Consider the following 10,983-nt stretch of genomic DNA (forward strand, 5'->3'; position numbering starts at 1 on the left):
GGCGAAGTCTCAGGGGGCGACTCGGGAGACGATGTCCGCGCTGACGCCGGGGATCGCCGCCGCTACCCCCGCCGGCGGGAGGCGCGTGGGGGGGGGGGGCGGTTTTGGGCGCTGGCCGAGGTAACCACTGGCGACTCCGACGACGACGATGGCGACTCGGACGGCGCGCCTGCGGGCGTGTCGTCTCCCACACCATCTGACGCCGTTTGTGAAGCCTTGCGGGTGGGATGTCCTGAGGAAGAGGTGACACTCATGGTGGACTTGGCGATTCCCTCTGACGATCCGGCGAGGCGAGGCTTGCGGGCAGAGGACAGGATCGAGATGGTCAGACGTGTGGTTCATCAACGGACGGCGGCCACGACGATCTGGCCATGGAAGGGGCTTTTGGGGAACGTAGTAATTTCAAAAAAATTCTACGCACACGCAAGATCATGGTGATGCATAGCAACGAGAGGGAAGAGTATCGTTCACGTACCCTCGTAGGCCGTAAGCGGAAGCGTTATGAGAACGCGGTTGATGTAGTCGTACGTCTTCACGATCCGACCGATCCAAGTACCGAACGCACGGCACCTCCGAGTTCAGCGCACGTTCAGCTCGATAACGTCCCACAAACTCCGATCCAGCAGAGCTTCATGGGAGAGTTCCGTCAACACGACGGCGTGATGACAGTGATGATGTTGCTACCGACGCAGGGCTTCGCCTAAGCACCGCTACGATATGATCGAGGTGGATTATGGTGCAGGGGGGCACCGCACATGGCTAAGGGATCAATGATCAACTTGTGTGTCTAGAGGTGCCCCCTGCCCCCGTATATAAAGGAGCAAGGGGGGAGGCCGCCCGGCCCCTGTAGGCGCGCCAGGAGGAGGAGTCCTCCTCCTAGTAGGAGTAGGACTCCCCTCTTTCCTACTCCTACTAGGAGGGGGAAAGGAAGGGGGAGAGGGACAAGGAAAGGGGGGCTCCGCCCCCCCCTCTCCTAGTCCAATTCGGACAAGAGGTGGAGGGGCGCGCGGCCTGCCCTAGGTCAGCCCTCTCTCTCTCCACTAAGGCCCATAAGGTCCACTATTTCTCTCCGGGGGGGTGGGGGGTTCCGGTAAACCTCCGGCACTCCGGTTTTCTCCGAAACCACCCGGAAAGCTTCTGGTGTTCGAATATAGTCCTCCAATATATCAATCTTTATGTCTCGACCATTTTGAGACTCCTCGTCATGTTCGTGATCATATCCGGGACTCCGAACTACCTTCGGTACATCAAAACACAAAACTCATAATACCGATCGTCACCAAACTTTAAGCGCGCGGACCCTACGGGTTCGAGAACTATGTAGACATGACCGAGACACATCTCCGGTCAATAACCAATAGCGGAACCTGGATGCTCATATTGGCTCCCACATATTCTATGAAGATCTTTATCGGTCAAACCGCATAACAACATACGTTGTTCCCTTTGTCATCGGTATGTTACTTGCCCGAGATTCGATCGTCGGTATCTCAATACCTAGTTCAATCTTGTTACCGGCAAGTCTCTTTACTCGTTCCGTAATACATCATTCCGTAACTAACTCATTAGTTACAATGCTTGCAAGGCTTATAGTGATGTGCATTACCGAGTGGGCCCAGGGATACCTCTCCGACAATTGGAGTGACAAATCCTAATCTTGATCTATGCCAACTCAACAAGTACCATCAGAGACACCTGTAGAGCACCTTTATAATCATCCAGTTGATTATCATTTCCTCCTCCCCCTCTCACCCTCGCGCCGCCACCCCCACGGGCGGCTCGGGTGGCGCCACCGTGCCCCGCCTCTAACCCCCTCCCCTCGCTCCTCCCCCCGCCGCCGCCGGCCAAATCCGCTAGGGCAAAGCCCCTGCGGTGGCTGGTGGCGGGGGCTTCTTCCTCTTTCACTCGGATCTGGGCGACGCGGGGTGGCCCGCCCGTCGGAGGCGTCAGGCGCGCATGGGGCCTGGCGGCGCTATGGCGGTGGCTCCGGTCGGCGTCGTGCCGCGGCTCAGCGGCGTCCTGGCGGCTGCAGCCCGCAATGCGGCGGCTGCATGCCCGTGGCTGCATCCTGGATCAGATCTGGGCGTCGGTGGGCTGCGGGCGGCTCGGGGGGACCTCCATCGGTCTTCTCCAGCTCCGGTTGGTTCTCTGGGGGCGGATGGTGGCGGCGGAGCTGAGGCTTCGGGTGGTCGCGTGCCCGGCCTGGTCTCATGGCTGGATTCCGGCGGGCGGCGCGGGGTGGGGCAGTGGCCCGTCTTGGTTTCTGCTCCGGCCGTGGGCGGCCGCGGTGTTGTATGGTCCAGCGGCGATCGTCCGATGGCGCGACGGCTACACGGTGGTTCGGCGGCTCTGCCCGCGGCGACGGCTGGCTTTTCTCTGGCGTCGGCTCATTTGCGGTCGGACCATGTCGACCTTTGCGTCATCTCCTCGTCGTCCGGGCTCTACTTCTGTCGAAGGGCTGGCCTTCTCCCAGTTGCGGTCCATCGCCCGTCTCGCGCCCGACGCGGCGGGACCGACCTTGTCTCACGCACGGTGTCATAGGACCGAGCTCGTCTCGCGCCTGGTGCAGCAGGACCGACCTCGTCTCACACATGGTGCCGCAGGACTGAGCTCGTCTCGCGCCCAGTGCAGCAGGACGAGTCGATGGAGGCCCGTTTTGGCCGGCCTATTGGGTCTCGGCACTGGGGGATGTCCAGGAGTGAGAAAGCCAGGATCTTTCCGCTCGTCTATTTGGTTGGGGTAGTGCCGGATCTCGGGTGTGGTGGTGTCTAGGTCTTGGATGCCGGGGCGGCGGTCCTGGGGGTGGTGGTTGCGCGGTACTCTTGGGCCGAGCCCGTGGCTGGGTGCTGCCCGGTGGCCATGGCCATGTGGGCGGCGTGGTAGCCGGGGTGTGGCAATCGGTGGTGGTGAGTGTTGTCCGGGGTGAAAACCTGTTCTTTCTTCGGAGGGACCGGCGGCGGCGAAAGTTCCCTTCTTCAAGGCGTCGTCGCGGCTCTCACTACCCTTCGTGCGACTTGAGGGGAAACTCTGATCCTCGGATCGAGCGGTGGTGGCACTCCGGTGTCGTACCTTCCTGAAGGCGCCATCTGGGAGCCCACAATTCGTCGTCTGCGGTTTCGATCTCTTCACGTTTGTGTTAGGGGTGGTGTTGCCACGCTCAGCGCCTATGTATCATGCCTTGGGTGTGTGCGTGTGTTGTGGTGGCGTGCGTTTGTACTTGGTGATGTTGATCTTTGCTTTATATATATAGCGGGGCGGAAGCCTTTTTCGGTAATCACCCAGTTACGTTGTGACGTTTGGTAGCACACAAAGTGTTCCTCCGGTAATCGGGAGTTGCATAATCTCATAGTCATAGGAACATGTATAAGTCATGAAGAAAGCAATAACAGTAAACTAAACAATCAAGTGCTAAGCTAACGGAATGGGTCAAGTCAATCACATCATTCTCCTAATGATGTGATCCCATTAATCAAATGACAACTCATGTCTATGGTTAGGAAACTTAACCATCTTTGATTAATGAGCTAGTCAAGTAGAGGCATACTAGTGACACTCTGTTTGTCTATGTATTCACACATGTACTAAATTTCCGGTTAATACAATTCTAGCATGAATAATAAACATTTATCATGATATGAGGAAACAAATAATAACTTTATTATTGCCTCTAGGGCAAATTTCCTTCAAGGGCCTCTTCCTAAGGTGAGTCTTCCAAAACCGATCTTGTAAGATTTCATTACAGAGGGATCGTGGAAGGTAGTGAGGAGGAAGAAGAAACAACGACCATTGGCGGCGCAGGCGCCGGTGATTGACCGATCGAGCGTGATCCGAGCGGAGCGGATCTCACGTTTGAAATTATTTCTGGGCTCTGACGGGCTGGAAGCGGTGGGCCGCTGTGTGGCGTGTCCGCGTTTGGGCTGTCGAGCTAGGGAGAGTTGGCTGAGAGTGGGTCGGGATTAGCGGGGCTAGTGGCCCAGGAAAAATCGGCTCACATCGATCAGGCTGAGGAGGCCGACGTGCATGAGAACACATCGGTTCGGGAGCCATCGCATGCACGAGCCCTTCCTACCTGTTGTAGCGGCGCTGTCTCTAGGGTTCGCCGCCGCGGATGTCTTGGATTCCCTGCTGCTGCTGGTGGGCACGCGAGGAAGGTGACTGGCCCGCCTGGCATGTCCACGGCATTGGAAGTCGGCGACGACGTGATGCCGCCTAAGGCTCCGCCACTGACGAAGGATCCGCCACCGGCGAAGACGGCTTCGGGGGCTGCTGGTGTGGCTCCGGCGGCTTCGGGTTTGGCCACACTAGCACCCGCATGGGCCGCGGTCCCCTGCCAGGGCTGCGGCAGCACTGCCGCCCAGGGCTGCGCCCCCTCAGCCGCAACGCCCTTGGCCTAGACAGATGGCCGGTGGGCGGGGTGGTTCTTCTCATGGCGCGGTTGGCCGTGGTACGGGCGTGTTCGCGAGAGACAGTCGCAATCCTCCCTGTGGTCAGTGGGGTGACGATGGCTTTAATGCATACGGAGAAGGCCTTCATCGAGGTTCGTCGTCTATCGGAGGTGGGCGTGGCTATGCTTGGACAGATCATGGTGCTTCCGGTAGAGGCTTTCAAGGGCCGCCGGGAAACTTTGTGGAGGGTGCGGTTGGCCCCAGTAACCGGTCATTTCGGGGCCGCTTCCATGGAGGTCGTGGTGGTTACCGGCACCCTCCTCCTCAACGCCCTCCGCCCGCTGCTATAGGTTCAGAGACGAGCCTTCAGGAGGTGCCTACTGATGGTTCGGTTTTACCTCCGGTTGCGGTGGAGACTGTTCGGGCCTTGGCCGAGGTGACGGTGCCGGAGCCCATTCAGCATGGTGATAATGTGTCTGACAAAGGTACGGATAAGTCCGAGGGTGACAGACCGTCCAAGTGGACGACGAAGAAGAAAAAGTTAACCTGTTTTCGTTGTGGTGAACCGGGACACTTTATGGTTGAATGCACTGCTGAGTTATGTGATTTATGCCAGAAATCGAAGCACACAGCAGCTGAGTGTCCGCTGCTTTTAGGGCCCAAGCCTTCAGTTAATATCTATGGGGTCTGTTGCTCAGAGTTGATGTTCTTCGAGTCACCATATGTGGCTCCTGTTGCACCCGTGATTGAAACTTCCTTCCCAGGTGTGGTGAAGGTGGTTCATGGCCCTATGACTGAAGCTCAAATTATTCAGTAGTTACGGGAGTTGGCACCGGGTAATTTTCAATGATCTTTGCTGAAGTTAACAGATCAGACCTATAAAGTGGAGTTTCCTTCTAAAGAGGATCAGTTGAGAATTTTCAAATTTGGCATGAGTCGAGTCACTGGAACAAGTTTTGTGCTGCAGTTTGATGAGTGGAAAAAGAAGGAGCCTCATGGTATGTGATACCTCTCCGTCGTATCTATAATTTTTGATTGTTCCATGCCAATTTTCTACAACTTTCATATAATTTTGGCAACTTTTTATACTATTTTTGGGACTAACATATTGATCCAGTGCCCAGTGCCAGTTCATGTTTGTTGCATGTTTTTTGTTTCGCAGATTATCCATATCAAACGGAGTCCAAACGGAATAAAAACTGACAGAGATTTTTTTTTGGAATATATATGATTTTTGGGAAGAAGAATCCACGCGAGACGATGCTCGAGGGGCCCACGAGGTAGGGGGGCGCGCCCTGGGGAGGCAGGCGTGCCCCTGACCCTCGTGGCCACCCCGTAAGGCGGTTGATGCCCTTCTTTCTCCGCAAGAAATCTAATTTCCGGATAGAGATCGTGTCAAAATTTCAGCCCAATCGGAGTTACGGATCTCCGGGAATATAAGAAACGGTGAAAGAGAAGAATGTGAGAACGCACAAACAGAGAGAGACAGAGAGACAGATCCAATCTAGGAGGGGCTCTCGTCCCTCCCGTGCCATGGAGGCCAAGGACCAGAGGGTAAACCCTTCTACCATCTAGGGAGAATGTCAAGGAAGAAGAAGAAGGAGGAGGGCTCTCTCCCCCTCGCTTCCGGTGGCACCAGAGTGCCACCGGGAGCCATCATCATCACCGCGATCTACACCAACACCTCCGCCATCTTCACCAACATCTCCATCACCTTCCCCCCTCTATCTACAGCGGTCCACTCTCCCGCAACCCGCTGTACCCTCTACTTGAACATGGTGCTTTATGATTCATATTATTATCCAATGATGTGTTGCCATCCTATGATGTCTGAGTAGATTTTCGTTGTCCTATTGGTGGTTGATGAATTGCTATGATTGATTTAATTTTCTTGTGGTTATGTTGATGTCCTTTGGTGCCCATCATATGAGCGCGCACGTGGATCACACCATAGGGTTAGTTGTATGTTGATAGGACTATGTATTGGAGGGCAAGAGTGACAGAAGCTTCAACCTAGCATAGAAATTGATGCATACGGGATTGAAGGGGGACCAATATATCTTAATGCTATGGTTGGATTTTACCTTAATGAATGCTAGTAGTTGCGGACGCTTGCTAATAGTTGCAATCATAAGTGCATCAAATTCCAAGTCAGGGATGACATGCTAGCAGTGGCCTCTCCCACATAATACTTGCTATCGGTCTAGTAAAGTAGTCAATTGCTTAGGGGAAATTTCGCAACTCCTACCACCACTTTTCCACACTCGCTATATTTACTTTATTGCTTCTTTACTTACAACAGCCCCTACCATTTATTTACTTGCTCTTTATTATCTTGCAAACCTATCCAACAACACCTACAAAGTACCTCTAGTTTCATACTTGTTCTAGGTAAAGCGAACATCAAGCGTGCGTAGAGTTGTATCGGTGGTCGATAGAACTTGATGGAATATTTGTTCTACCTTTAGCTCCTCGTTGGGTTCGACACTCTTACTTATCGCAAACTGTTGCGATCCCCTAGACTTGTGGGTTATCAAGACCTTTTTCTGGCGCCGTTGCCGGGGAGCAATAGCGCGGGGTGAATATTCTCGTGTGTGCGTGTTTGCTTTATCACTAAGTAATTTTTGTTTGCTGTTCTTAGTTGTTCTCTATCTTTAGTTATGGATATGGAACACGAAATACCAAAAAATTAGGTGTACCTGCTACTCATGGAGATGGGGAACCTCCTAAAACCCTCGATGCTCAATATGTGAAAAATATTATGTACCACTTTGATAATCCTGAGAAAACCTCATTCAATCTGGTAATGGGAGTAACGTTGGATCAACGTGAATACTTTAGGGATTATCGCTTGACACAAAAAGGGAAACTATTATGGGATCAAATTTATATATTGTATTGGTATGCTTGGCAACTATGCTTGAGATATGATTATACTTGTTGCTCTAGGATGAAGGCTCCACACCTTCCCTTTTCATGTGAATTTAATGATAATGAAACCTTAGCTTCTTATGCTAATGGTATATATGATTACTATTATGTGGAACAAATAGAAGAATTTGTTGCTTTTAAGGGTGCTTATGAAATTGAATATTTGTTTGAAAAGTATGAAGCTTTTGATGATGATGTTTATAGGCCTGAAAATTTAGCTATCCTAAAATATTGCTATGATAATTATGAATATAATCCCTATATTAATGCTCTTATTAAGAAAGTCTATGCTTTCCAAGAAGAGACTAATATTTTGCAGGAATCTATGGAAGAAGAAAATTATGAAACTGTGAGCTCATTGGATGAAAAAGATGAGGAGGAGAGCGAAGAAAAAAAAGGAGGAAGAGCGGATTGATCACCCGTGCCCACCTTCTAATGAGAGTAACTCTTCAACTCATACATTGTTTAATTCCCCTTCATGCTTACCGAAGGATGAATACTATGATAATTGCTATGATCCCGTTGATTCTTTTGAAATATCCCTTTTTGATGATGCTTGCTATGCTTGTGGCCAAGATGCCAATATTAATTATGCTTATGGAGATGAACTTGCTATAGTTCCTTATGTTAAACATGAAATTGTTGCTATTGCACCCACGCATGAAAGTCCTATTATCTTTTTGAATTCTCCCAACTACACTATATCGGAGAAGTTTGCACTTATTAATGATTACATTGATGGGTTGTGTTTTACTACTACACATGATGATTTTGATAGATATAATATGCATGTGCTTGCTGCTCCTACTTGCAATTATTATGAGAGAGTAACTATATCTCGACCTCTCTATGTTTCCAATATGATAAAATTGCAAGAAACTGTTTATACTATGCATTGGCCTTTACTATGTGTGCATGAATTGTTCTTTTATGACATGCCGATGCATAGGAAGAGAGTTAGACTTCATTGTTACATGATATATGTTGCTTTGTGATCACTACTAAATTACAAATCATTGCTAATTAAAATTGGCTTTGATATACCTTGGGATCCGGGTGGATCCATTACTTGAGCACTATATGCCTAGCTTAATGGCTTTAAAGAAAAGCGCTGCCAGGGAGACAACCCGGAAGTTTTAGAGAGTCATTTATTTCTATTGAGTGCTTTCATATAGTTTAAAAACAACAAAAATAAAGAGGGGAACCCAAAACTCTTTCAAAAAGGAAAGTGAAAGTGAGAAAGACAAGCATTGTTGAAGTGGGAGAGCTCCTTGAACTTTGTTCATGCTCACGGCAACTTTGTGAATCTTGATTACAGAAACTTATCAACAAAAAAATAATTATCCCCTTGTAAAATTCCATTGTATTATAAAAATAATGTGCCAAGGTTTGCCTTTAGGATGTTTACTTTGCTTGTTGGTTTGTACGGTGCAGGACAGAAACTTTGGCTGTAGTGCGCTATTTTACATTTTTAATGAAACGTCAAAACCTTCTGATTCTTTTTGCAATGTCTTTATATACAAATTGTTTATTTTTCCTAATTTTTTAAGAATTTTTCAAGTATCATAAGTATGGTGAATGTTCAGATTATTACAAACTGTTCTGTTTTAGACAGATTTTGTTTTTGATGCATAGTTTGCTTGTTTTGATGAAACTATCAATTTATATTAGTGGATTAAGCCATGAAAAAGTTATGTTACAGTAGACACAGTACAAAAACAAAATATGAATTGGTTTGCAACAGTACTTAGAGTAGTGATTTGCTTTATTATACTAACGGATCTTACCGAGTTTTCTGTTGAAGTTCTGTGTGGATGAAGTGTTCGATGATCGAGAAGGTCTCGATGTGAGAAGAAGGAATAGAGGCAAGAGCTCAAGCTTGGGGATGCCCGAGGCACCCCAAGTAAATATTCAAGGAGACTCAAGCGTCTAAGCTTGAGGATGCCCCGGAAGGCATCCCCTCTTTCTTCAACAAGTATCGGTATGTTTTCGGATTCGTTTCGTTCATGCGATATGTGCAATCTTGGAGCGTCTTTTGCATTTAGTTTTCATTTTTCTTTTATACACCATGCTGGTATGAGGTAGTCCTTGGTTGATTTATAGAATGCTCTATGCACTTCACTTATATCTTTTGAGAATGGCTTTATAGAATGCTTCATGTGCTTCATTTATATCATTTGAAATTTGGATTGCCTATTTCTCTTTACATAGAAAAACGCCATTTGTAGAATACTCTCTTGCTTCACTTATATATATTTAGAGAGATGACAGGAATTGGTCATTCACATGGTTAGTCATAAAATCCTACATAAAACTTGTAGATCACTGAATATGATATGTTTGATTCCTTGCAATAGTTTTGCGATATAAAGATGGTGATATTAGAGTCATGCTAGTGGGTAGTTGTGGATTAGTAGAAATATTTGTTTTGAGGTTTGTGATTCCCGTAGCATGCACGTATGGTGAACCGTTATGTAACGAAGTCGGAGCATCAGGTATTTATTGATTGTCTTCCTTATGAGTGGCGGTCGGGGACGAGCGATGGTCTTTTCCTACCAATCTATCCCCCTTGGGGCATGCGTAGTAGTACTTTGCTTCGAGGGCTAATAAACTTTTGCAATAAGTACGCGAGTTCTTTATGACTATTGTTGAGTCCATGGATTATACGCACTCTCACCCTTCCATCAGTGTTAGCCTCTTAGGTACCGTGCATTACCCTTTCTCACCTCGAGAGTTGGTGCAAACTTCGCCGGTGCATCCAAACCCCGTGATATGATACGCTCTGTCACACATAAACCTCCTTATATCTTCCTCAAAACAGCCACCATACCTACCTATCATGGCATTTCCATAGCCATTCCGAGATATATTTCCATGCAACTTCTATCATCATCATATACATGACTTGAGCATTCATTGTCATATTGCTTTGCATGATCGTAAGATAACTAGCATGATGTTTTCATGGCTTGTCCGTTTTTTGATGTCATTGCTACGCTAGATCATTGCACATCCCGATACACTGCCGGAGGCATTTATATAGAGTCATATCTTTGTTCTAGTATCGAGTTGTAATATCGAGTTGTAAGTAAATAAAAGTGTGATGATCATCATTATTAGAACATTGCCCCAGTGAGGAAAGGATGATGGAGACTATGATTCCCCCACAAGTCGGAATGAGACTCCGGACGAAAAAAAATAAAAAATAAAAAAAGGGAAAAAAAGAGAAAGGCCAAAAAAAGAGAAGGCCCCCAAAAAATAAAAATAAAATAAAATAAATGAGAGAAAAAGAGAGAAGGAGCAATGTTACTATCCTTTTACCACACTTGTGCTTCAAAGTAGCACCATGTTCTTCATATAGAGAGTCTCTTGAGTTATCACTTTCATTTACTAGTGGGAATTTTTATTATAGAGCTTGGCTTGTATATTCCGATGATTGGCTTCCTCAAATGTCTGAGGTCTTCATGAGAAAGCAAGTTGGATGCACACCCACTTAGTTTCCAGTCTGAGCTTTAATACACTTATAGTTCTTAGTGCATCCGTTGCATGGCAATGCTACTCACTCACATTGATATCTATTGATGGGCATCTCCATAGCCCGTTGATACGCCTAGTTGATGTGAGACTATCTTCTCCTTTTTGTCTCCTCCACCATCATATTCTATTC

This window comes from Triticum aestivum, chromosome 6A, assembly GCF_018294505.1.
Source record: "Triticum aestivum cultivar Chinese Spring chromosome 6A, IWGSC CS RefSeq v2.1, whole genome shotgun sequence".
NCBI lineage: Eukaryota > Viridiplantae > Streptophyta > Magnoliopsida > Poales > Poaceae > Triticum > Triticum aestivum.